Here is a 25,824-nt window from a genome sequence, read left to right as displayed (position 1 = left end):
ATAGAGTTACCCTTTGATCCAGTGATTGCCCTTCTTGGTATATACCTGAAGGTCTGAGAGCATTGACATGAACAGATATCTGCATGCTAATGTTCATAACAGCATTATTCCCAATTGTCAAGAGATGGAAACAACCCAAATGTCCTTCAACAGATGAGTGGATAAATAAAATGTGGTATATACACATGATGGAATGCTACATGGCAGTGAGAAGGAACAGTATCATGAAACATATGAAAATATGGATGAACATTGAAGACAATGCTGAGTGAAATAAGCCAGGCACAAAAAGAGAAATATTATCTGCTACCACTAATGTGAACATGAAAAATGTAAAATAAATGATTCCTAATGTATAATGTAGGGGAACTAGCGATAGAGAGCAATTAATGAAGGGAGAACGATAACCCATAAGAACAGATAAGGTATCATGGGTATATTTAACATTCTGGAATGCCCAGGAATGACTGTGGTTTGTTAATTTCTGATGCATATGGTAGGAACAAGTTCTCAGAAATGTTGCTATATTAGGTTATTTTCTTGGGGTAGAGTAGGAACATGTTGGAATAAAGTAGTTATTTTAGGTTAGTTGTCTTTTTCTTAGTCCCTTGTTATGGTTTATTTGAAATGTCTTTTTTATGGTGTGTGGTTTTTTAATGTCTTTCATATAGTCAATTTAAAAAGTGTTAATTTAAAAAAGATGAACAAAACATGCAGATTCCCCTTGTGGAGCTGGTGGAAAATGCAGGGATGTTGGGCTTCCCCACTTAGATGGTTGCTGAAGTATTTACAGATAGGGGACTGGTGATTTGATGGGCTGAGCTGTCTACAATATGGACTTGCCCTTGGCAAGAATGTTGCTGCAAAGGAGAAGGTACGCCTGCCTATAATTGCTCTTAAGAGCTTCCTCCTGAATGCCTCTTTTTTTGCTCAGATGTGGCCCTCACTCTCTCTGTAGTTAAGCCAACTTAAGGTAAAATCACTGACTTCCATGCTATGTGGGATCTGACACCCAGAGGAGTAAACCTCCCTGGCAGTGTGGAATATGACTCCTGGGGATGAATCTAGAACTGGCGTCATGTGAAAGGGTACATCTTCTTGACCAAAAGTGGGATGTGAAAGGAAATGAAATAAGCTTCAGTGGCAGAGAGATTCCAAAAGGAGCTGAGAGGTCACTCTGCTGGGCACTCTTATGCACAATATAGACAACCTTTTTAAGTTCTAATGAAATGGAATAGCTAGCAGTAAATAGTGAAACTATCAAACTACAACCTAGAACCTATGAATCTTTTAGACAATTGTATAAAAATGTAGCTTATGAGGGGTGACAATGTGATTAGGAAAACCATATGGACCACACTCCCCTTTGTCCAGTTTATGGATGAATGAGTAGAAAAATGGGACCAAAAAAAAAGGCACACAGTGTTCTTTTTACTTTAACTGTTCTTTTCCACTTTAAGTTTTATTCTTATTATTTTTGTGTGTGTGGTAATGAAAATGTTAAAAAATTAATTTTGGTGATGAACAGACAACTATATAATGGTACTGTGAACAACTGAATGTTTGAATGCATGCTTTGTATGACTGCATGGTATGTGAATATATCTCAATAAAATGATGATAAAAAATAAATAAATAAAAAATACAAAGGAAAAAAAAAAAAAAAAGAGGCCATCTGGGGACCTGAGGTGATTCAATGGGCCCCCACACTTTCTGCACCAACTCATGTCAATCCTGTACAATCTCTTAAGACGAATGTGTCATAACCCATCTTACAGATGAAGAAAAGTAACTTTGCACCTGAGGGTAGTGTAGGTTTCTCTACCCTCTTCCAGGAAGCACTGGTGGGTGAACCACAGCCATTCTTGGTCTCCCACAGGCAGAGGTGAGGGCCAGGGAAGGTGGAGGGAGGCACAGAGTGCCAAGGAACTAAATGCCCTACAAAGAGAGCCCCTCCAGACCCTGGTGTCTGCATCAGATGGCCAGCACTCAGGACATTGCACATCCTGTCACCCATTCAGGATGGGTCCTGGCAGCTATCCCCTTCCAGTGGACCCAAAGCACCAGGAATCCCAGGCAGGAGTGAGCAGGAGAAAGAAAAAGATGGATGACCATGTGATGGAAGCAGAGGTTGAGTCACAACCAGAACACCACAGAATTTACAGAAAGTTGAGACCTTGATTTTGGACTTAAACAATAAATCTCTGTTGTTGAAGCCAATGTTGTGTGCTGTTTGTCATAGTAGCCTTAACAAAGACACAAATTTCTGTGTTGGCCACTGGTGGGGGGAGGGGAGTCATATTTGGGGTAGCAGCTGTGCTGGTTTGAATCAATTATGCCCCCCACAAAAATCATGCTCTTTAATGAAATATTGTGGGGTAAGAATTAGTCTTTTGATTAGGGTGGGACCTTTTGATTAGGTTGTTTCCATGGACATGTGACTACCCAACTGTAGGTGAGAACTTTTGATTAGATCATTTTCATGGAGGTGTGACCCCACCCATTCTGGGGGAGTCTTGATTAGTTCACTGGAGTTCTTTAAGAGGGGCATTTTGGAGAGAAGCTAAGGGCAAACACAGACATAGACAATTGGAGGCACTGGTAGTTGCAGATAGAAGGGTGTTTGGAGACTCCAGGCTAAGAAATGAAGCACTGAGTTTGCTGTAGTTAAGCTAATAGAGGACCCCCAGACAGTTAGAAACACACTGGGAGAACAAGAAAAGATGCACAGGAGCTGAGAGAGAGTAATTAAGAGACACAGAGGCTCAAAGACATTTTGGAGAAAACCATTTTAAAACCAGAACCCAGGAAAATAGACCAGCTGATGACAACCATGTGTCTTACAAGCTAACAGAGGCATTCCTGATGCCATCAGCCTTTCATCAGTGAAGGTATCCTCTTAATGCCTTAAGTTTGGAGAATTTTATGACCTTAGAACTGTAAATTTGTAACCTAAAAAATCCCCTTTATAAAAGCCAATCCATTTCTGATATTTTGCATAATGGCAGCTATAGCAAACCAGAACAAGGGCTTCACCTTTCTGCATTATCTGAAGATTTAACCAAAACTGTGAATTTGAAGACAACCTATCCTGGGTGGCAAGCACCTGAAGAACACTTCTCACTCTCAGCCCTGGACACAAACAGCACTTCCCTCATCATTCTACTGGAAGAAAGTTTGAGAGAAATTAATGAAAGGAAGGAAATTTTTTGTCAAATTTGTCAATATCTTATTACCTGTCTGCCCATCAGTTTCCATGGGGATAGTGCTTAAACCCAGTTGCCAAATGTGGAGAATCTGTATCCTGTTACCTGTGCCACTCACTGCTAGCCTCTTTTTTGAGGTCTGTGCTCAACTCTGCCCTTTTCTGAGTGACCAGTTCAGCTGTGTCCAGGCCATCTGAGCTGTTTTCTCCAACTTGGTCTTAAGACAAGAAAAGCCAGGCAGAACCTTGGAGTAATCCAGAATGGCTACTCTGATCTTTGTTGATAAGGAAAATAGAGAACATGGCACCCATGTGGTTCCTAAGAATGAGCCAAAGCAATGGTCAAAGGCTTTGATGGGAGATTTCAGATTTTAACACTGTGTTGGCAAAATATTTGATGCTCCACCAGCCTTACCTAGAGATTTCAGAAAGCCATTGGGAACTGTCAACAGAGCTACAGAAGAGTCAGTAAAGACAGAAACAGCCTCAAACAGAAACAGCCAATCTTTGCCAAAAAGCTGACTGACAATACTGTTAAAGCAAAAGTTCAGTTTGGACCTCAGATCTATACAGAAAAATAAAAATTATTTCCCTCCAATCCTCTAGATTTTGAGAGTTTACCTGTCTGAAGAGCACAAATTGCATACCTCAACTTGAGTGGAGGGCTCTCATGATCCTCAATAAGAAAAGAGAACTTGAAAATCTGCTACAGCAGAGGCAATTCTCCCCTGTGAAGATACCCTCTCTGATGTGGGAGTCTACTCTGTTGTAGTCTCCTTCAAGCATTCTATCAGCCCTGGATGTTGAACTGCTCCCTGTTTGCTTTAACTTGGATATTTAATTTTCTTAGGGCCTTATAGTTTGTGTATATTTTTTGTTTCAATAAAGCAATTCTTTATGAAACCTCTCCCGATATTAAAAAAAGACAAAGCCATTTGGTCAACTGCACTTCCAAATGGACATGACCCTATAGGGGCCCCCCCCAGGCCACCTGCCACCCTAAGCCTACAGGGATCTTTACTAAGACACAAAGCACAGTGTGTCCCTGCTTTGGAAACTTCCCTGAGAGGCTCCAACTGAGGATGAGCTCCACACCCCCTTCACTCAATCTCCACCTTATTTCTCTGCCCTGCTGACTCACCTTTCAGCTCTCTTGCTTCAGGGACATAGCCTTCCTGGCTCTCTCTTGGGCACTGTTCATGGTTGATGGACACTTCCTCAGAAAGGCTGAGGCCAGAGTTGAATCTGTCTTGCTCCCAAGAAAATATTTTGAATAGTAGCTGGGTGAACAGTTGGGTGGCATGATAGAAGTATGGAGGGATGGATGGTGAGATGGGTGGATGAACTCATCAAGGAATTGGTGTTGAGGTTGATTGATGGTTAGGTGGATAGATGGTTGGAAATAAAGCAGGAAGGAAGGAAAGAAGGAGAAATGGATGGATGGATTGCAGGAAGTGAAGGAGAAAAGGGAGATATATGGGTAGATAGAAGGATCAATAGATGCTCAGAAGGAGGGATGTGTGGATGGGAAAAGCAAGGAAGAGAGGGAAGATGGATGAAGTGATAGATGGGTGGAAGAATGGATGGATGCATGGAGAGATGCATGCATGCATATATGAGGAAAAGCCTGTCCTTAGGAAGAAATAACAGTGACAGATTATGGCCATCTTTTAAAAAGTAGAAAGTGGGAGAGTGGACTATTGTAGGACAGTGTGATCTGGGGTTTAGAGCCAGGAGGCCCTGGACAGCTTTGCTCTCCCTGTCTCTTGCTTTGCTGTCCCTTCTGTTCTCTGCTAGTGGCCTCTGAACTTCTGATACACACTTGTCAGTGCCCTTTACACCAGGTCTGGGGATTGGTCCTGGACAGCCAATGAGGGTGCCACCCCTGGGCAAAGAGCCCATTCCTGGATTGGTCAGGTTCCCAGAGTACAAAATAAGGTACTGGGGAGTGTTGATGGTGGCCTGAGTAGGTCCATCTTTGAGGGGCTGTTGAGAGAGTGTTCCTTGTTCCTCCAGTACAAATACAGTAAATCTCCACAGCAGCCAAATCAAACTCAAGGTCCCCAATGATGGATCTTGAGAGCTGGTTCTCCAATGCTCTGCCCCTCACATATCTGCTGAACCTTTGGCCTTCTGGCCAGGCACCAGCATGTCAGCTCTTTGGAATGCCTGAATCTCAGAATTGCCCCCTGTTGGTGACACTCAGTGGAGCAAGACAAAAGACAGCAAACAGTTGCTATCAGGACTTGCCTTTACAGTGCCTTCCTGGGACATGCCCTGGTCCTGTATACCCTGAGGTCAGAATGCAGACTCACCACCCTGCTGGAAAGAAACACTTGCATTGGCCTCAGCTGTGGTCACTTTAACCATCTCCTGCCTTTCCCTTTGCTCATCCAGCAAATGTCAATGGTATGCATTCTTGGGGCCAGGCACTGCTGTAAATGCCATGGATTCATCAATGGACTCACAGGGAGGAGGGGAAGTGATACTTGAGCAAGGAGAGATGGATAGTGAACAATGGAGAAAGCCAATGAGAGAGCGTCCATTTTCTCAGCAGGTTCTGGGTGCCTGGGTAGGGGCCAAGCATAGAGGTGGCTGCAGCATTAAATAGGGGTCATTTAGACTGGTCAATGCAAAAGTGGCATTTGGGCAGAGACTTGGAGCAGGAGAGGGGAGAAGCAATTCATGTTCCTGGAGAACAGTCCATGTCCCAGTTCTGCCTGAACCTGGAAGCTGGAGTAACATCAGTCAGGACCATGAGTCTGGCCTAGGCAAGCCAGTGAAGGCAGGTGACAAGATAAAAGGGTCAGACATGGCCTGTGAGCCTGGAAGGACAGTGCACAGTGTTGATTTTTACTCTGTGTGGAAGGGACAGGAATAGCAAGTTTTGTGCCATGGCATGGTAAGAGCTTTTGATGTCACAAAGGACCATGGTGACTGCTAGATTTAGAACAGACTGTAGACATTGAGGTCGCTGGGGTCGATCAACCAGGAGGTTACAGCAGGCAACCATGTGCAGGGCCCTGGAATGGAGGTGGGGCTTGGATGTATCCCAGTCTTCTTTGAAGTAGGAGCCAGATCATTTGTAGGTGGCTCAAGGGTGGAGCAGAGAGGATCTTACAGGAGGACTCTCAGATTGTTCTGACCAACTTGTGTTTTTAAAAGTGGTCAAAGTATAGGGTGATCCACCCTCATAAATTTAGGGCATGGTCACCCAGACATCAATATTTAGCTGCAGTTTCCCAGCACTTTGGGGCCCAGAAGTCAGATAGCCCTTTGTAATCCTATTAGCAAACGGTAGTAATATCTGGTGGTATTTACTGAACATTCACTATATCCTAAGCATTGGACATGAATTTCATGTCACCCTCACAGCAGCCTGGGAAGTCAGAGTGGCTATAGATGCCAACACCCATTTATTTGTCCACCAGATCAGCTTCACACCCACTGCATGCTTCCTCTGCCAGGAAGGCTCTCTCCCAGCCCCTTGGTCTTTCCAGAGTCCATGTGGGGATCCCCTGCCCCCAGCCATCCCTGGCCCCCAGGCAGACAAATGCTTCCCCCTCTGCCCATTCCTCCCATATCCTCCTCTACAATAGCTCACTCTCCCTGGCCCCAGTGCTGACAGGTTTCTCCCAAATTCTTCCCTGCCACCCTCCAAAGAGTCCTCATGGGTCCAGACCCCAGCTCCAGTGCTGACAGCCTCATGACCTTAGGAAAACCCTTTCACCTCATAAGCTCCACCATTGTCCATGCAGGCAGGGACCTGGCCTACCATAATGTTTGTGAGAGATATGAAGGGTGAGATCAGGCAGATGTGCTTCACAAATGACTTCCAAGTCTTCCAAGTCCTGGCTGACTACGTGTGTCTTCTTATTAAACATGCAGACTCTGCTGACTCAAATTGGGCAAAGATATGGCTCAGGGTTCTGCATTTTCCAAAGCCCCCTAGGTGGGTCTGTATGTCCACCAGATTCCAGAATGCCACCGCAGCACATATGGGTGGAGCTTGTGGTAGGTCTTTTCATTGGCTGGGATCTCAGAGCTTATGGCCCTTCAGGGTCCCTGGCAGCATCAGAAGTGGTACACATCCCAATACCAGGCTGGGGACCCTCAGGAGCGTGAGGTTCTGTCAACCTGGTGCCATCATGGGCTAGCCAGAAACTCAGGGAAAGATTTACCCCACCACCACATGAGGTGTCCTCCACTGCCCTCTCAGAACAAAATGTGATCATCTCATTCATATGTGTGTGTCTGCTGTTTGTGTACAGGCTGTGGTGGGACACATTGACACTGGCATTCAAGGAGAGAAGAAGGAGAAGCCGAACGGTTCCATCTGCTGAGCTTTCTTAGCAGATACAGTTGCACCCCAGGCCTCTGCATCATATTCAAACATATATTCCTAAGCTAATTGAATTCAGAGCTGGGGCTTTGTGAGGCTCCATGGTGCCCTTTAATCAGTAGTAATGCAGTTAAGATGATGGAAGAGACAGGATGTGGAAGACCATGCTTCTCTTTATTATGGAGAGAAGGGCATTTGCCTGTTTGGGATGTTTACTTCAGTTTGCTGCTTGGGACTCAGAAAACCCTGCAGAGTGAGGCATGGGTGACAGATATGATGGAACCCCCAACCCACCCCATCTCCTTCTCTCTCCTTGTGGCAAGCCCTTCCCTATTTTCAATTCTTTTTTTTAATTCAGTTTTATTGAGATATATTCACTTACAATACAATCATCCATGGTGTGCAATCACCTGTTCACAGTACCATCTTATAGTTGTGCATTCATCACCCCAATCTATTTTTTTGTTTTTCTTTATTAAATTCAGTTTTATTGAAATTCATTTCACACCATACAATCATCCATGGTATACAATCCACTGTCCACACTATGATAACATAGTTATGCGTTCATCACCACAATCTATCTCTGAACATTTTCCTTACCTCAGAAAGAACCAGAAAAAGAATAAAAAATAAAAGTGAAAAAAGAACACCCAAATCATCCCCCATCCCACCCCATTTGTCCTTTAGTTTTTATCCCCATTTTTCTACTCATCCATACACTAGATAAAGGGGGTGTGATCCACACGGTCTTCACAATCACACTGTCCCCCCTTGTAATCTACATTATTATATAATTGTCTTCAGGAGTCCAGACTGCTGGGTTGGAGTTTGGTAGTTTCAGGTATTTACTTCTAGCTATTCCAATACATTAAAACCTAAGAGGTGTTACCTATATAGTGCATAAGAATGTCCACCAGTGTGACCTCTCAACTCCGTTTGAAATCTCTCAGCCACTGAAACTATTTCATCTCATTTTGCATCCCCCTTTTGGTCAAGAAGATACTCTCAGTCCCATGATGCTGGGTCCAGATTCATCCCCGGGAGTCATATTCTGCATTGCCAGGGAGATTTACAGCCCAGGGGGTCGGGTCCCACATAGAGGGGAAGGCAGTGAGTTCACCTGTCAAGATGGCTCAGTTAGAGAGAGAGAGGGCCACATCTGAGCAACAAAGAGGTACTCAGGGGGAGACTCTTAGGCACAATTACATGCAAGTTTAGACTCTCCTTTGTGGTAACGAGCTTCATAAGGGCAAGTCCCATGATCGAGGGCTCAGCACATCAAACCACCAGTCCCAATGTTTGTGACAACATTAACACCAGTCCAGGTGAAGATGTTCAACACATCTGCACCTTCCCCCAGATCCTTGGGGCTGGGGAGGGTGAGGCTGTAAATATATTTTTCATTATCTGCCCAAATTACTCTGGGATGTGTCACTATTTCACTCCAGCCTATACTAACCTACAATATCTCACTTCCTATTCAAAGTTCCATTCAGTTGTGGTGTTTGAACAAATCGACTGTAGAGTTGTACCACCCCAATCTATTTTTGAACATTTTCCTTTCACCATAAATAATTAGAATCAGAAAAAAATAAAATTAAATTAAAAGAACACCCAAATGACCCCACCATCCCACCCTATTTTTCATTTAGCCTTTTCCCCAATTTTCTACTCATCCATCCATACACTGGATAAAGGGATTGCAATCTGCAAAGTTTTCACAATCACACTGTCACTCCTTGTAAGCTACATTGTTACACAATCATCTTCAAGAGTCAAGGCTACTGGGTAGGAGTTTAGTAATTTTCAGGTATTTGCTTCTAGCTATTCCAATATATTAAAACCTAAAAATTGCTATCTATATAATGCATAAGAATGTCAACCAGAGTAATCTCTCCACTCCATTTGAAATCTCTCAGCCACTGAAGCTTTATTTCATTTCATTTCACATCCCCCCCCTCTTTGGTCAAGAAGATGTTCTCAATCCCATGATGGCAGGTCTGGATTCATCCCCAGGAGTCATATCCTGCATTGCAAGGGAGATTTACACCCCTGGGAATCAGGTCCCAGGTAGGGGGGAGGGCAGCAAGAGCACCCACCAAGGTGGCTTAGAGAGAGAGAGCCACATCTGAGCAACAAAGAGGCACCCAGAGGCAGACTCTTAGGCACAATTATAAGCAGATTTAGCCTCTCCTTGCAGCAACAAGCTTCATAGGGGCCACCCCCAAGACAGAGGGCTGAGCACATCAAGCCATCAGTCCCCAATGTTTGTGAGAATATCAGCAGCAATCCAGGTAATGAAGTCCAACACCTCTGCATTCTGCAGGCCCCAAATATATAATTTTATTCTCCACCCAAATTACTTTAGGGTGTGTTGCTATTTCATTCTTATCTATACAGACCTAACATACCTCACTTGCTATTCAAAGTTCCATGTAATTGTAGTGTTTGAACAAACTGATTGTAGAATTTATATTGTTTGGAAGATATAGATCCTACATCAAATAAACATCTCTTCCCTTGGTCTCACATGAAAGTTGATGTGTGAACAGAGTCAGTTTCAACCTTTACCCTTTGGCCCAATTTGCTCTAGTCTTAACCAGATGTGCTTTATTCATATCTCTAATTGAAGTCTGGAATCCATTTCAGCTTTTTCTTTAACAGTTGCTGTATGCATTAATACTGATATTCATATTTGCTGAACTCTAGCTCTGAGTTTCAGGTGAAACACAGATACCTAGTGTTCCAGAGACCAATCAGGTTATACATTACGGGATCAACATCTCAGAGTTTGGAGACAGCCATTACAATTCAGGGTTAGATTTGACTGCTGTAAGAGCTTGCAATCTAGGGACCATTACAATAATCATTTCCTTGCTAAGCTGAGTTTACACATTGTAATTAGCCCATATTGTTGAGACATTATAGTGTTTCCCTTGGTTTCTGGCATATGCCACTCAACATGCTCTCTACGGGATCCATTCACCTCAGTGCCTGTCTCACAGCTTCACTCCTACTCATAGTTGTTCAATATTCTATTGTATGCATACACCACAGTTCACCATTCTGTTCCTCAGTCAGTGTACCCTTAGGCGACCTCTATCCATTGCAAATCATGAGTACTGCCTCCATAAACACCAGTGTGCAAGTGTCCATTCATGTCTCTGCTCTCAGATCTTCCAAATACATACCCCATAATGAGGTTGTAGTACCTTATTGCCCCACATACTAAGCTTTTGGTGGAGCCACCACAGTGACCTCCAGAAAGGTTACACCATTCTGCCTCCTCAACAGTAAATAGGTACATCCCTCTCTCCATGTTTTCTCCAGCACTTTTACCCCTATTTGTATTTTTTCTTACAATCTTATGTAGAGAAATATTCACATAACATACAGTCATCCAAAATGTACAATCAGTTCTTCACAGCATTATCACATAGTTGTACATTTATCACCACAGTCAGCACTTGAACATATTATGAAAAAGTGTTTTTGTGTGTGTGAATAATAAAAAGGATAATAAAAAGAAAAATAAAAGTGTCATACAATACAATATAATAGTAAGGACAAAAAACAATACCACTACCAAGAATCCCATATCTCTCCCTTATACCCCTCTCTCACACACATTTAACTTTATGTTATTGCCTTTGTTACATTTAATGGAAGCATATTGGAATGTTACTGTTAACCATAGACTCCAGTTTGTGCTGATTATATTTTTTTCCCAAATACCATCCTTTTTTCAACCTTCTGCATGGTTGACATTCATGTGTTCTCTCACTTGTGAGAATATTTTTTTTATCTGTACATTTGGCAACAGTCATTGGCCACTCCAGTTTTTGCCCAGTTATACAGTCCCAGGATTCATCATCCATCTATCTTTACCTCTGTCATACATTCCCCTATCCCACCTCTTTTAGCCTTACTCACAAACATCTTCCATGTACTTATGATATTGTGCTAATATTACACAGTATTATGCTATTTATTTCTGGATCTATACCATCAATCCTGCTGAACATTTCTGTAGTCCTTCAGCATCAAATGCCTGATCCCTACCCACTTTCTATCTCCTGGTAGCCTGTGTTATCAGCTTTTAACTCTCAAGTTTACTCACTAATGTTAGTTCATATTAGGGAAACCGTGTAGTATTTGTCCTTTGTTTCTGGCTAACTTCACTCAACATAATCCTCAAGGTTCATATATGTTATTATATGTTCCTTGTCTTTGTTCTGTCTTACAGCTGCATAATATTCCATCATGTTTATATACCACAGTTTGTTTATCCACTTGTCTGCTGATAGACATTTGGGCTGCTTCCATTCTTGGCAATTGTGAATAATGCTGCAAAAACATCAGTTTAAATATGTCCATTTGTGTCTTAGCTTTCAGTTCCTTTGACTATATATCTAACAATTGAGTAGCTGGGTCACATGGCAAATCTATACTTAGCATCATGAGGAAATTCCACACTGTTTTCCAGAGGTGTTGCACCATTCCACATTCCCATCAGCAATGAAAAAGTGTGGCTCTTTCTCCACATCCTCTCCAGCACTTGTCATTTTCTGTTTTTTGGATAATGGCTATTCTGGTAGTTGTAAGATGGTACCTCATTGTGGTTTTGATTTGTTTCCCTAATAGCCAGTAAAATTGAGAATTTTTCTATGTTTTTGAGCCATTTGCATTTCCTCTTCGGAAAAGTGTCTGTCCATGTCTTTTGCACATTTGAATTGGTTGTTTGTCTTCCCATTGTTGAGTTGTAGGATTGCTTTTATATTTGGAATATTAAACCCTTGTTTGATATGTGGTTCCCAAATATTGTCTCCCACTGTGTAGGCTGCCTTTTACTTTTCTAAAAGTTCTTTTATGTACAAAAGTGTTTTATTTTGAAGTGATCCCATTTGTCTATTTATTCTTTGGTTGCTTGCCCTTTAGGTGTAAGGTCTAGGAAACCACCTCATATCACAAGATCTTTAAGATAATGCCCTACATTTTCTTTGAAGAGTCTTATGGTCTTAGTGCTTATGTTTAGGTCTTTGATGCAATTAGAGTTAATTTTTGTATAAGGTGTGAGGTAGGAGTCCTCTTTCATTCTTTTGGAAATGGATATCCAATTCTAAACACCATTTATTGAAGAGGCTGCGCTTTCCCAGTTGCTTTGGCTTGACTGCCTTATCAAAGATCAATTGTAGATGTGAGAGTCTATTTCTGAACATTCAGTTCAATTCCATATGTTGGTATCTCTGTCCTTATTGCAAGTACCATGCTGTTTTGAGCACTGTAGCTTTGTAGTATGCTTCAAAGTCAGGTAGTGTGAGACCTCCCACTTCATTCTCTTTTCTCAAGATACTTTTGGCTATTCAGGGCACCTTGTCTTGCCAAATAAATTTGTTTATTGGTTTTTCTATTCCTGCAAATATGTTGTTGAGATTTTAATTGGTATTGCATTGAATCTATAAATCAGTTTAGGTAGAGTTGACATTTTAATTATATTTAGTCTTCCAACCCATGAACACAGTATGTCCTTCCATTTTTTAGGTCCTCCTTAATTTCTTTTAGCAGTTTCTTGTAATTTTCTTTTTATAGGTGTCTTGTGTCCTTGGTTAAGTTTATTCCTTAATACTTGATTCTTTTGGTTGCTATTGTCAATGGATTTTATAAAAATTTCTTCCTCTTGTTGCACATTACTTGTGCATAAGAACACTACAGATTTTTCCATGTTGATTTTGTAGCCTGCCACTTTACTGTATTCATTGATTAGCTCTAATAGCTTTGCTATAGATTTTTCTGGATTTTTAGTGTATGGAATCATGTCATCTGCAAACAGTGAAAGATTTACTTCTTCCTCTCCAATTTGGATGTCTTTCATTTCTTTTTCTTGTCTGATTGCTATAGCTAGAACTTCCAGCACAATGTTGAATAACAATGGTGACAGTGGGCATCCCTGTCTTGTTCCAAATCTTAGAGGGAAAGCTTTCTGTCTCTCCCCATTGAGTATGATGTTAGTTGTGGGTTTTTCATATACTGCCTTTATCATCTTGAGAAAATTCCCTTCTATTCCTATCCTTTGAAGTGTTTTCATCAAGAAAGGATTTTGAATTTTGTCACATGCCTTTTCCACATTGATTGAAATGATCATGTTTCTTTTGATTTGATTTATTGGTGTGGTGTATTATATTCACTGATTTTCTTATGTTGAACAAGAATTGCATGCTTGGAAATAACCCCACTTGGTTGTGGTGGATAATTCTTTTATTGTCCTTCTGGATTGAATTTGTGAATATTTTGTTGAGGATTTTTGCATCTGTCTTCATTAAAGAGATTGGTCTACAATTTTATTTATTTATTTTTTTTGTAGTAACTTTGATTTTGGTATTAGGATGATGTTGGCTTCATAGAATCTGTTGGGTGTTTTCCATCCTCTTCAATTTTTTTGGAGAGTTTGAGCAGTATTGGAATTAATTCTTTCTTGTATGCTTGGTAAATTCATGTGTGAAGACATCTGGTCCTGGGCTTTTCTTTTTTGGGAGATTTTGATGACTGACTCAATCTCTTTGTTTGTGATTGGTTTGTGGAGGTCCTCTATTTCTTCTCAGGTCAATGTTGGTTGTTTATGTTTTTCTAGGAAGTTGTCCACTTCAGGTAAGATGTCCATTTTATTAGCATATAGTTGTTTATAGTATCTTCTCATCTCCTTATTTCTGCAGGGTCAGTGGTTATGTTTCCTTTTCCATTTCTGATTGCATTTATTTGCATCCACTTCCTTTTTTTTTTTTTTTTTTTGTTGTTGTTGTTCTTGTTAGCCTAGCTAGGGGTCCATCAATTTTGTTGATTTTCAAGAAGAACCAGCTTCTGGTTTTGTTGATTCTCTCTATTGTTTTCCTGATGTCAGTTTCATTTATTTCTGCTCTGATCTTTGTTATTTCTTTCCTTCTGTTTGCTTTGGGTTAGCTTGCTGTTCTTTCTCTAGTTCTTCCAGGTGGACAGTTAATTCCTCAATTTTTTCTCTCTCTTCTCTTTTAATATAGACATTTAAGGCAATAAATTTCCCCTTCAGTACTGCCTTTGCTGCATCCCATAAGTTTTGATATGTGTGTTTTCATTGTCAGTTGCCTTGACGTATTTACTAATTTCTCTTGTAATTTTTCCTTTACCCACTTGTTTTTTAAGAATGTGTTGTTTAGTCTCCATATATTTGTGAATTTTTCAGTCTTCTGCCTGTTATTTTTTTCAAACTTCATTGTATTATGATCTTGTTTTTTATAATATCAGTATTTTAGATTTGTTGAGGCTTTCTTTGTGACCCAGCATGCAGTCTATCCTAGAAAACATTCATGAGCACTTGAGTAGAATGTGTATCCTTCTGTTATGGGCTTTAGTGTTCTATAAATGTCTGTCAAGTCTAGTTCATTTATCACAAAGTTCAATATCTCTGTTTCCTTGTTGGTCCTCTGTCTAGGTGTTCTATCCATGGATGGAAGCTGTGTATTGAAGTCTCCAATTATTATTGTTGCATTATCTACTTCTCCTTTCAGTGTTCCTAGTGTCTGCCCCATGATTTTGGAGGCACCCTGACTTGGTGCATAAATGTTTATGATTGCTATGTTTTCTTGATGAATCGATCCTTTTGATTGTTTTACTTTTGAAGTCTACATTGTCTGATATTAATATAGCTACTCCTGCTTTTTCAGGTTGCTGTTTGGATGAAATATCTTTTGTCAACATTTCACTTTCAGCTGGTTTTTGTCCTTGTGTCTAAGGTGGGTTTCTTGTAGACAGCATAGATAGGTCTTATTTTTTACTCCATTCTGCTAGTCTGTGTCTTTTTATTGAGGAGTTTAATCCATTAGCATTTTATGTTATTACTGTAAGGGCAGTACTTTCTTCTATCATTTTGTCTTTTGTATTTTATATGTCATGTCTTATTTTTACCTCTCTCTGTTTTTACCTGATAATCTTCATTTCTACACTCTTCCTCCAAACCTCTTTCTCCTGCTTTTCTTATCAGCATGTAGCACTCCTTTTATTTTTTTAATTTTATTTTGAAAGAAATTCAAAGCTATAGGAACAGTTGCAAAAATGATACAAACCCCTTACACAGAATTCCAGCATACCCTGTCCCCCTTCCCCCAATACCCCAATCCACCAAATTTAACATCCTGTCACACCACCATTTATTTCTTTCCCTCCCTCCTTCCCTATCATGCATCATCTATTGTTCTGTCTTCTGAACATATGAGAGCAAGCTGCACACATCCTTGAAAAAACACGATAATTCATGTATACAATTCCCATGAACAAGAACATTCTTTTATGCAATCCTATTAAGCACAGCTAAGAAGTTCAAGAAATTCAACATTGATACAAAGCTTACATTCTATATTTCCTCTTTTTTTTCCTTATGTTTCAACTGTATCCCTTTGAGCCTCCTGTCCTCCATACTCAGATCCCATCCAGGATCATCCTTGGCATTCAATTGTCATCTATTTAGACTGTCTTTTCTTTTTAATTGTGGAAACATATATATAGCCTATATCTTCACATTCCACCCCCTCCGTAGCTTTCCATTAGTGGGATTAATCACATTTAGAATGTTGTAATGCTATCACCTTCCCACCTTCCATTACTAGAAATTTCCCTTCACCTCAAACAGCAACCCTACACTCATTTCTTAACTCTCCATTGCCCCTTTCCCCACTTCTCATGAACCATACTCTACTTTTCATCTCTATGATCATATTCTCTGATAATTTCTTTGTGTTTACTGTGTGGCTTAAATTTAACCTCTTAAATCCATAACAATCTTGTTTTTCTTTGATACCAACTTAACTTCAATAGTACACATAAACTATGTTCCTATACTCCTCCATTCCCCCACCTTTATATAGTTCTTGTCAAAAATTACATATTTTACATTGAGTCCAAAACCACTGATTTGTCATTAGAGTTTGTGTATTTTATATCCTGTAGGATGTAAATAGTGGAGTTACAAATCAAAGCTTATTTACTTCTATTTGTATTCCATTGTGGTCAGAGAATGTGCTTGGAATATATTCAATTGTTTTGTTTTTGTTTTTGTTTTTATTTTTTAATTTACTGAGGCTTGTTTTATGTCCCAGCATATAGTCTATTCTGGAGAAATATCCACGATCTCTAGAGAAAAATGTGGGTCCTGGTGATTTGGGATGTAAGGTTCTATATATGTCTGTTAAAATTATCTGTATATCTCTCTCCTTTATTTGTTTCTCTGTCAGTAGGGCTCCCTTTAGTATCTGAAGTACAGCAGGTCTTTTATTGGCAAAATCTCTCAGCATTTGTTTGTCTGTGAAAAATTTAAGCTCTCCCTCAAATTTGAAGGAAAGTTTTGCCAGATAAAGTATTCTTGGTTGAAAATTTTTCTCTCTCATAATTTTAAATGTCATGCCACTGCCTTCTTGCCTCCATGGTGGCCGCTGAGTAGTCACTACTTAGTCTTATGTTGTTTCCTTTGTATGTGGTGAATTACTTTTCTCTCACTGCTTTCAGAACTTGCTCCTTCTCTTCAGTATTTGACAGTCTGATCAGAATATGTCTTGGAGTGGGTTTATTTGGATTTATTGTATTAGGAGTTCACTGGGCATTTATGCTTTGTGTATTTATATTGTGCAGAAGGCTTGGGAATTTTTCCCCAATAATTTCTTTGAATACTCTTTCTAGACCTTTACCCTTCTCTTCCTCTTCTGGGACACCAATGAGTCTTAAGTTTGGATGTTTTATTTTATCTATCATATCACTGATATCCATTTTGATTTTTTCAATTTTTTTCTCCATTCTTTCTTTTGTTCTTTCATTTTCTGTTTTGTGGTCCTCTAGGACACTGAGTCATTATTCAACTTCCTCTAATCTTGTATTATGAGTATCCAGAGTCTTTTTCATTTGGACAACAATTTCTTTTATTTCCATAAGATCTTCTATTTTTTTTATTTACTCTTGCAATTTCTTCTTTATGCTCTTCTAGGGTCTTCTTCATGCCCTTTATATCCTGTGCCATGCTCTTGTTCTTTGATTGTAGTCTTTGATTAATTTTTTCAAGTACTGTGTCTCTTCTGATATTTTGATTTGGGTGTTTATGATTGGGTTCTCCATATCATCTGGTTTTATCATATGGTTTAAGATTTTCTGTTGTTTTTGGCCTCTTGGCATTTGCTTTGTTTGATAGGGTGCTTTCAAGTTGTAAAAAATACAACTTGTGGGGCATGTGTCTGGGTGGTTAGGGAGGCATGGCAGCTTTAATAATCAAACCTCCCAGATGTTCCCAGAAATTCAAGGCTGTTGCAAGAGTTGAAGACTTCATTTCAGTTTTGCCCCAGAGTTTCTCTGCCACTGACCCACAAGTCCCTGTCATTGATGTAGCATGCCTGGGTTTTCCGAGTGGGCCCAACTTCTCAGCTGTGATCTTCCAGGACCTCTGCTGATGGAAGGCTGTGCTATGTCACAAGTGTGCACCATCCCTCAAGGGAAGCCCTGGATGGCCAGGCCATGCAGGGGTGCTCCTAGCCTGATGCAAAGATGGCTGAATGGGGCATCTCAGCCCCCTTCTTTTCACACAGCTCCACCTTCCCAGCTCTGGGACAACTAGCTGTGTATGCATCTAAGGCCACTGTCCATGGCCAAGATTGTGGCATGTGTGTGGTGCCATGGGACACACTCCCTTTCACACTGGGTTTCCTGGCATGGCTCTGGGCTGTGGGACCAGCCCTGGGCAGGATTGTCTCCAGCCCACTGGGGAGCTGGCTGCAATCAATGTGGGTTTTTTCTCCTTTTGGCTCTCCCCTATGCCCCCCTGGCCCTGAGGGGATCAGCAATTGTCTATCCTCCATGCCAGACACTGAGAGGTTGGCACAGCCTGCTCCTCCCATGCTTCACAGCAGGGTTCTCACCATCATAGCTGCAGCTTCTCCTGTGTTTCTTTTCAAGAACTAGTCCATCTCCAAACACCATCCCTTGGTTTCCCCACACTGCAGCATGGCTGTGGAACTTTCAGCCAGCTCACTCACTTGTTTCAGAAATCAGACTCCCAGTTTCACCAAGTGCATGGTCCTGTGGTTTTAGCAGACATTGTCCAGCTGGTGCATTGCTGAAACTGGTGTTCTGGGTCATTTCCTGGTTTTTATCTAGTATTTTTCATGGAGGTGTTTTTTTGCCCTGTCTCACCTAGCCATCATCTTAGGTTCTCCCCCTGTAGCACTCCTTTTTTAATTTCCTGTAGCACCTGTCTCGTACTCATGAACTCTCTCAGTGTCTGTTTGTCTGAAAATATTTTAATCTCTCCCTCTTTTTTGAAAGACAGTTTTGCTGTATACAGAATTCTTAGTTGGCAGTTCTTTTATTTCAGTATGTTAAATATATCACACCACTGTCTTCTCACCTCCATGGTTTCTGTGGAGAAATCGGTGCATAGCCTTATTGAGCTTCCCTTTTATGTGACAGATTGCTTTTCTCTTGCCACTTTCATAATTTTCTCTTTGTTTTTGACATTGGACAATCTAATCAGTAAGTGTCTCAGAGTACATCTATTGGGGTCTATTCTGTTTGGGGTGCACTGTACTTCTTGAATCTCTAATTTTCTGTATTTCATAAGAGTTGGGAAATTTTCAGTGATTATTTCTTCTATTATTCTTTCTGCTCCTTTACCCCTCTCTTCTCCATCTGGGACACCCATAACATGTATGTTTGCATGTTTCATGCTGTCACTCAGCTCCCTAAGTCCCTGCTCATATTTTTCCATTCTTTTCACCATCTGTTCTTTCATGTGTGTGAATTCAGGTACCTGGTGTTCCAATTAACTGATCCTTTCTTCTGCTGTTTAAATTTACTGTTGTATCCCTCCATTGTCGTTTTCATCTCCTCCCCTATGCCCTTCATTCCCATAAGTTCTGTCATTTGTTTTTTCAAGTTTATGAATTCTTCCTTATGGTCATCCAGTGTCCTTATATCCTTCATCTCTTTTTCTATTTCTTCCCTCAGCTCATTGACTTGATTTTTGAATTGATTTAGATTTGTTTGAACATCTCCAATTAATTCTTCATTCAGCTCATTGAATTGATTTAGCAATAATTGCTTCAACTCCTGTATCTCAGATGAATTATCAGTTTTTTCCTTTGGCTGATACATATTTTCATGTTTCCTAGTATGGCTCATTATCTTAAGCTGTCTAGGCATCTGACTTTCTTGGTTAGTTTATTCTGGAGCTTGTTTTCACTGTTTTAGCTAGGATTTTCTTGTTATTTGCCTTGTTCTCTAATCCTTGGTGTTTAGTTTGGCTTATTCTAGATGTTTAACTTAGATTCTGTTTAGTTGATCAGAGTTTTTCACTTCTTGTTTTTCTGTTTCTTGCCCTGCATCTATGAAGACTTTTGTGTGGTGTTCGCCTCACATATTGTCAGCCCCAGTCAGGTTTTCCTAGTCCAGAGGGGTCAAGGTCTCAAGAGGAGGGTATGGAGTTTCCTTGAAGATGAGACCCTCCTGTGAGGCCTTTACACCCTGTGCATCTCCTATGATGTCCAGGAGGTGGTGCTTGCCAGCCTGCAGTTCTCCCACCATTGTAAGGAGGTGGGGAGCCTTTAGTTCTCCAGGTGACCCTAACCCAATATGGAACATGGCTGACTGAAGCTAGTTAATTAATTCCAAACCCTGGAATTTGAGCTCCCAAAAGTGCTAGGAAGTTAAGATGTTTAGTGAAATTTCTCTGCCACCAGACTTATTGCTTTGTCTCTCAGAGCTATCTTAGCTCTGCTCTTGCCTGGGCCCAAATTGCAAGTCTCTGAGGATTTCTATAGTGGGTTTCATAGAGTAATTATTTAGAAAATGAGAAAAAAAATTAAAAAACTAAAGGAAGGTCTCTGTATGGACTATTTACAGTCCTTGCAGTTATAATGGACTATTGAAATGCTAAAAGACCAGGGGTTGAGGGCAATTAAGGAGAAATCAAGAAAGAAGAGAAGCTGGCTTTTCAGACAAGGGCTCTCCCTCCCTGGATTTGCATATGTGTCTGATTCTGTTTGAACCCTGCTCTTCTCCATATTATGTTCACCTGACTCCAAAAATTTCCTTTTTTATTTTGTTTTCTATTTTTTTGCTGTTTTGCCAGCCCTATCTCCTCTCCAATAGGCTGACTGCTCCCGGATTTTCTAGTGTCTGATCTCAGTTTATCTATGGTTGCAGCTTTCATTCTCCCTCCTGGTTCCCAGCATGGATGGCCCCTCCTCCCTTGGGATTGTGCCTGGCATGGAGGGGCATGGGCTCCCTGGCTGAGAACTTACAGATTTAGCTGATCTCAGCTGTTCCACACATTCATGGGTGTTTTATGGCATTTGTCCAATCTCAAATTACTCTGTGGTTTACAGTCCATACAGTTCCTGGCTTTCTACAAACTGCCCCAGAGGAGTAACCCTCAATCCTTTTATAAATTGTGAAATACACAAGACATAAAATTTACCATTCATGATATTTGATACCTTAACCATGCCATTCTAACATTACTGCAGTCTACTTCCAGAACATTTTCATCTCTCCAATAGGAAACCCCATAACTTTTAGCATGCTCTCCCCATCACCCAACCCCTAGCCCCTGGCTACCATCATCTGCTTTCTGTATCAATGAATTTGCCTATTCTGGACCTTACACATATATGTAATCACCCAATATGTGATTTTTCTTGCCTGTCTTCTTTCACTCAGTATGATGTTGTCAAGGTACATTCAGACTTGGTAGGGATCAGGATGTCAGTGTTTGTATGCTTGATATTCTCAGCTCTTTGGATGGGAGAGGAGATGGGCCTGGTGAAGGGTCCATTCCCTCTCATTGGCCAGAGGTTCCCAGAAAGAAACAGGGTCAGCCTTTTTGGCATCAGCCATGGGGCAGGGCTGGTTGTTGACTTTTCCAGCCTTGCTCTCACAATGCTGAGAGTGTTAGGAGCTTTGCTTTTGGGACCTTAAATAGAAGCCCAGAGAGGTCACATGGCTTGCCAGGGTCACAGAGCTTGGAGATGGCAGAGCAAGGATAGGGACAGGATTCCTTCTGTGAAAAAGTGTCTCTTTTTCTAAACTGCTCAATGCTACTTGTTGGAACACCTGGCCCCCAAGTGTCTTGAAAACTGCACACAGCAGTTTCCTTGACCTAGGACAACTGAGGTTTGACCTACTCTCCTTGTAATATCATTTGCTAACTTTAATCTATACCCAAAACTACCACCTTCCTGAGACTTGCTGAGATACTGTTATCTCTATTATCCTCCCCTCTTCCCTTTTGATTACAATCAACTCCTCCCTATGCTGCATGACCCCATTCCCTGCCTTATGCTGTCATGCCCATTGGAATGTTGAGCCCTTATAACCAGCTTATTCAGCCCCTCAAAGCACAGACTATTTCCACATTGTGCTTTGAACTGGCCACCATTCAGAGCAGTTCCTGAATCCATTCAGAGAACCTCCTGATTTCAGGGCAATGTGGCTTGACTTCCCCACCCTGTAGGTAAGCTCTATAATAAAATCTCACATCTCAGAACATGTCCAGTTTTCTTTACTGTTTGGCTACAAAAGCTCTCTTGGGCCATGACAATTGACACGCCAGCCTGCAGACTAAAGAAATCCCAGCCACTGATGACATGAGCTTGGGGAAGGGAAAGGAGAAGTCTCTGGGTGGGATACTGGGGTGGCCTGTGACACTTAGGTGGGGAGGGGTGGCTACCCTTCTAGAGGAATGGGGTCTGCTAAGAAGGAATGGGGATGTGTATGACTCCTTGGCTGGACTAATAGCCCTCCTTCTACAGGCTACAGGACTACTAGGATTTCATGAGGAAAAGGAAAGTCACCAGGCTGCTGCAGCAGTAGCCTGGCCATTCTTGGAAGCTGTGTTTGCAGCTACAGAAAAACCTTAATGGCTGATACAGCAGTCTGCTGGTTAGAAGAGGAATTGAAGTTAGAAAGGGATAGGCAATTAGCCCAAGCTGAATTGAAAGACACTATGGATAAAAGTTTAGAAATACTGGCATGCCAGTACACTAGAGTAAGAAGGCATAAGCTGCCCAAAGGGCAAGTTAGGCATTACCTTAGCTTCCCCTGACTGGAACCCTAAAGTGTGGGACCCTGTTGATTCATCATCAAAAGATGAGCCCCTGTCTGACTGGGAAATTAAAACCAAAGAAAGTTTTGTCCTCTGGTCCAACAAAAGTTGTCTTCCCCCAGATGTACTGTTGTAGTATATCAGTATAAATTACCAGGGTCATTTAATAGCCCTGTCTGGCTAATGGAAAAAACTAATGGTACCTGGCAAATGACTATTAATTATCTTGAACTTAATTTGATAACTTCTTTTTTTGCAGCTGTGTCAAATATAGCTATCTTGTTGTAGGGTATGTGTATTCAATTAAGCCAATTTCACTTTGTGTTTAACCTTGTCAAAGCTTATTTTAGTATTTTAGGTCCCTCCAGCCAGACTGCATCCAACTTCACTTGGGAAAACCAACAATGGACACTTGCTGTGCTTCCACAAGGACACCTCCACAGTCCCACCATCTGCCATGGGCTGGTAGCACAAGATTTAAAGAAAAGGACATCCCCTATGTTTCAATCTTATGATGATATCATGCTAATTAGCAATTCTTTTCCAGAACTAGAAATCGCCAGTAGCACAGTGGTGACTCATCTTGAAATTCAAGGATGGGCAATCAATCAAAACAAATTACAAGAGCCTGGACATTCTATCAAGTACTTGGGTGTTGTCTGGTTGGGTAAAACTAAAGCTATTCATTTAGCTGTTGTTAAAATACAAAGTTATCCTATACTGCTAACTCCTATACAATTAATAGCTTTTCTTGGTTTATTAGTTTATTGGAAACTGTCTATACTCTAAAAATTTAAAACATTTGTACACCCTAATTAGAAAAGGAAAAGCATGGGAATGGGGTTTTCCACAGCAGGCTGTGTTCATAAAAGCACAAGCACAGGCTTTAAGGGGGGTGAGCCCCAATATGTCCTGTGAATTGGATGTGGCCAGTGCCAGTATTGGCTAGGGGTGGGGTTTGTGGCATAGGTAACAGGCTAAATGTGTAACTATTAGATTCTGGTCCTAACTTTGGAAGGGAACAGAGATTCAGATATAGCCTGTTGGACAAGCAGTGGTGTGCAGCTTATAATGTTGTGCTACAAGTGAAAGTTTTAACTCAAATGTGCCCAATGGCCACACTCATACAGGGGTGGACACAGGAGACTATGAATAAGCCTCATTCAGGGAATGCTCAGCTAAGCATGCTGAAAAAATGGAAAGCCTATGTCCTACAATGCTGAATTTGAGCAATAGCCCTGAGAGTGCAGAGATGCATGAAATTTTAGAACCAGTCTCCCAGGTGGAAGAGCAGCATGCCCTGCCTCCTTGTTGATCCTCCTGAGATGGCTTCTCCCATGCCCATCATTGATGGACAAGGCAGTATACCTGACTTTCCATGGTATACTGATAAATTGGTACTTGGGCAACATGCTACCTGGACAGCCATGTCTGTCAAGCCAAGTACTGACATCATCTGGTGGGAGACTAGAACTTTGCAAAGCAGCTAGTGGGCTGAGCTGCAGATTGTACAGATGGTAATTGTCCATGAACCAGGGGACACCTTGACTGTCTGCCCAGAGTATTGGGCCATATATTGAGGCCTAACTGTATGGATGGCCACATGAAAGCAGGAGCAATGGATGGTGGTTGACAGCCCCTTTTGGGGGAAGGAACTGTGGGAAGATATCTGGATAGCCTGCCAGAAATGTAAGGTAACTGCTTTCCATGTTTCTGCCCATAATGTTAACTCATTGCCAGGTTATGCAGAAGCATATTCCCTAGCAAAATTCCACAACCTACCAGCAATGATGCATGAGGTGACTGAATGGCTGTGTCAGAAAACTGAACACCAAAGGTACCAGGCCCTGTGGAAGCTGGTGCAGCAGTTTCAGCTGCCTATCACCCAAAAAGAGTTAAGAAGAGTAAAGCATACTAGCCCTTCCTGATCACTGCTATGGCCCAGAATGCTTCCTCATGGACTTGGACCCATCAGTGGGGACCAGATTCCTTTCACCTGTTGGCAAGTAGACTACATTGTCCCCTACCTCTGTCCAAAGGGGCAAAATATACCTTCATCACTCTAGATGCAGCTATGGGAATGTTGCTGTCCTTCCCAGGGGTCAAGACCAATGGGTGAGCTATCATTTGTAGCTTAAAAAATTAAGTGTGTTTTCTGGGGTCCCCACACACATGAACATGATAGGGGTCTCCCTTCATTGGACTATTAACCCAGGCCTGGGCTACAGAACATAATGTCCTTTGGACATTTCACTTGCCCTATAATCCCAAAGCAACTGGGTTAATTGAAAGAATGAATGATCTTTTAAAGAAACACTTAAAGGATGATAGAAACTCCTTACAACGATGGACCCTATGACAGTACCAGCATTAACTCCAGACTGAAAACAGTGGCTCCCAGTCCTGTGAAAATGGCAACTGCAGGGCCCATGCAGGCCTTACAAATTCAAATAAGGGGGACAGCTGCCCTCAAGCTGCAGTGAGGCAGCAATAATAATCTGAACTTGCCTGTGCCACAAACACTAGAAACTGGGGAAAATAAGGTCAATTGGCTCTTGTTCTGGCCATGCAGCCAATCTGGTTGAGAATCCTAAGTCCATGGGTTATTATGCCAAAGGTTATTTGCATTCCCCATCTGGGGCCCCCATCCCCAAGGGAACTGTATGCATAACTGCAACCCCAAACTAACTGTAGATCTGACCCTGATGGGGTCTCCACAGGGGGAGAAAGTAGGGCTTTAAAAAAAAACCTCACCTTGAACTCTTCTATCCACTAATGAAAACTCAGCTTATATATTTTTCCTAAATGTGCTATTAATTCTTGTTAAAAAAAATTGTATATTACTGTTTCAATAATGAATTAACTAAAGTTTTGTACTTAGCATTACTCTAACAAGTTTTCATTTTAGTGGTAATTGTATGTTGCACAATGTCTGCTTGAAAACAGTTTCCAAAATTATTTTGGTAACTTAAGCATAAGGGGTATAAAGAATGTTTTGTATGAAAAGGAAAAGGAAAGTAGTTTTGTTCTGAAAAACTGGATGGTTATAGAAAGTTGCAGAAACTTTGCAGAAGGAAAATTTATTTCTGTAGACAAAGTTAGGAATGGTAAAACAAAACAAAACAAAACTAGGTACAGAATAAAGCAGACTGCCTGGTAGTTTTATCC

General features: G+C 41.2%; 1 protein-coding gene and 1 pseudogene across 6 annotated transcripts in view; one reads left to right on the top strand and one right to left on the bottom strand.

The window, feature by feature from the left end:
* The window catches only part of LOC119507842 (solute carrier family 22 member 4-like), an 846,933-nt gene that overhangs the window by 702,032 nt on the left and 119,077 nt on the right, over positions 1 to 25,824 (bottom strand). The gene's annotated exons all lie outside the window — the stretch shown is intronic.
* LOC119507845 lies at positions 1,656 to 4,046 on the top strand (annotated as a pseudogene).

Source organism: Choloepus didactylus, chromosome 13 (assembly GCF_015220235.1).
Source record: "Choloepus didactylus isolate mChoDid1 chromosome 13, mChoDid1.pri, whole genome shotgun sequence".
In the NCBI taxonomy this organism is placed as follows: domain Eukaryota; kingdom Metazoa; phylum Chordata; class Mammalia; order Pilosa; family Megalonychidae; genus Choloepus; species Choloepus didactylus.
This window is presented reverse-complemented; position numbering and strand designations above follow the sequence as displayed.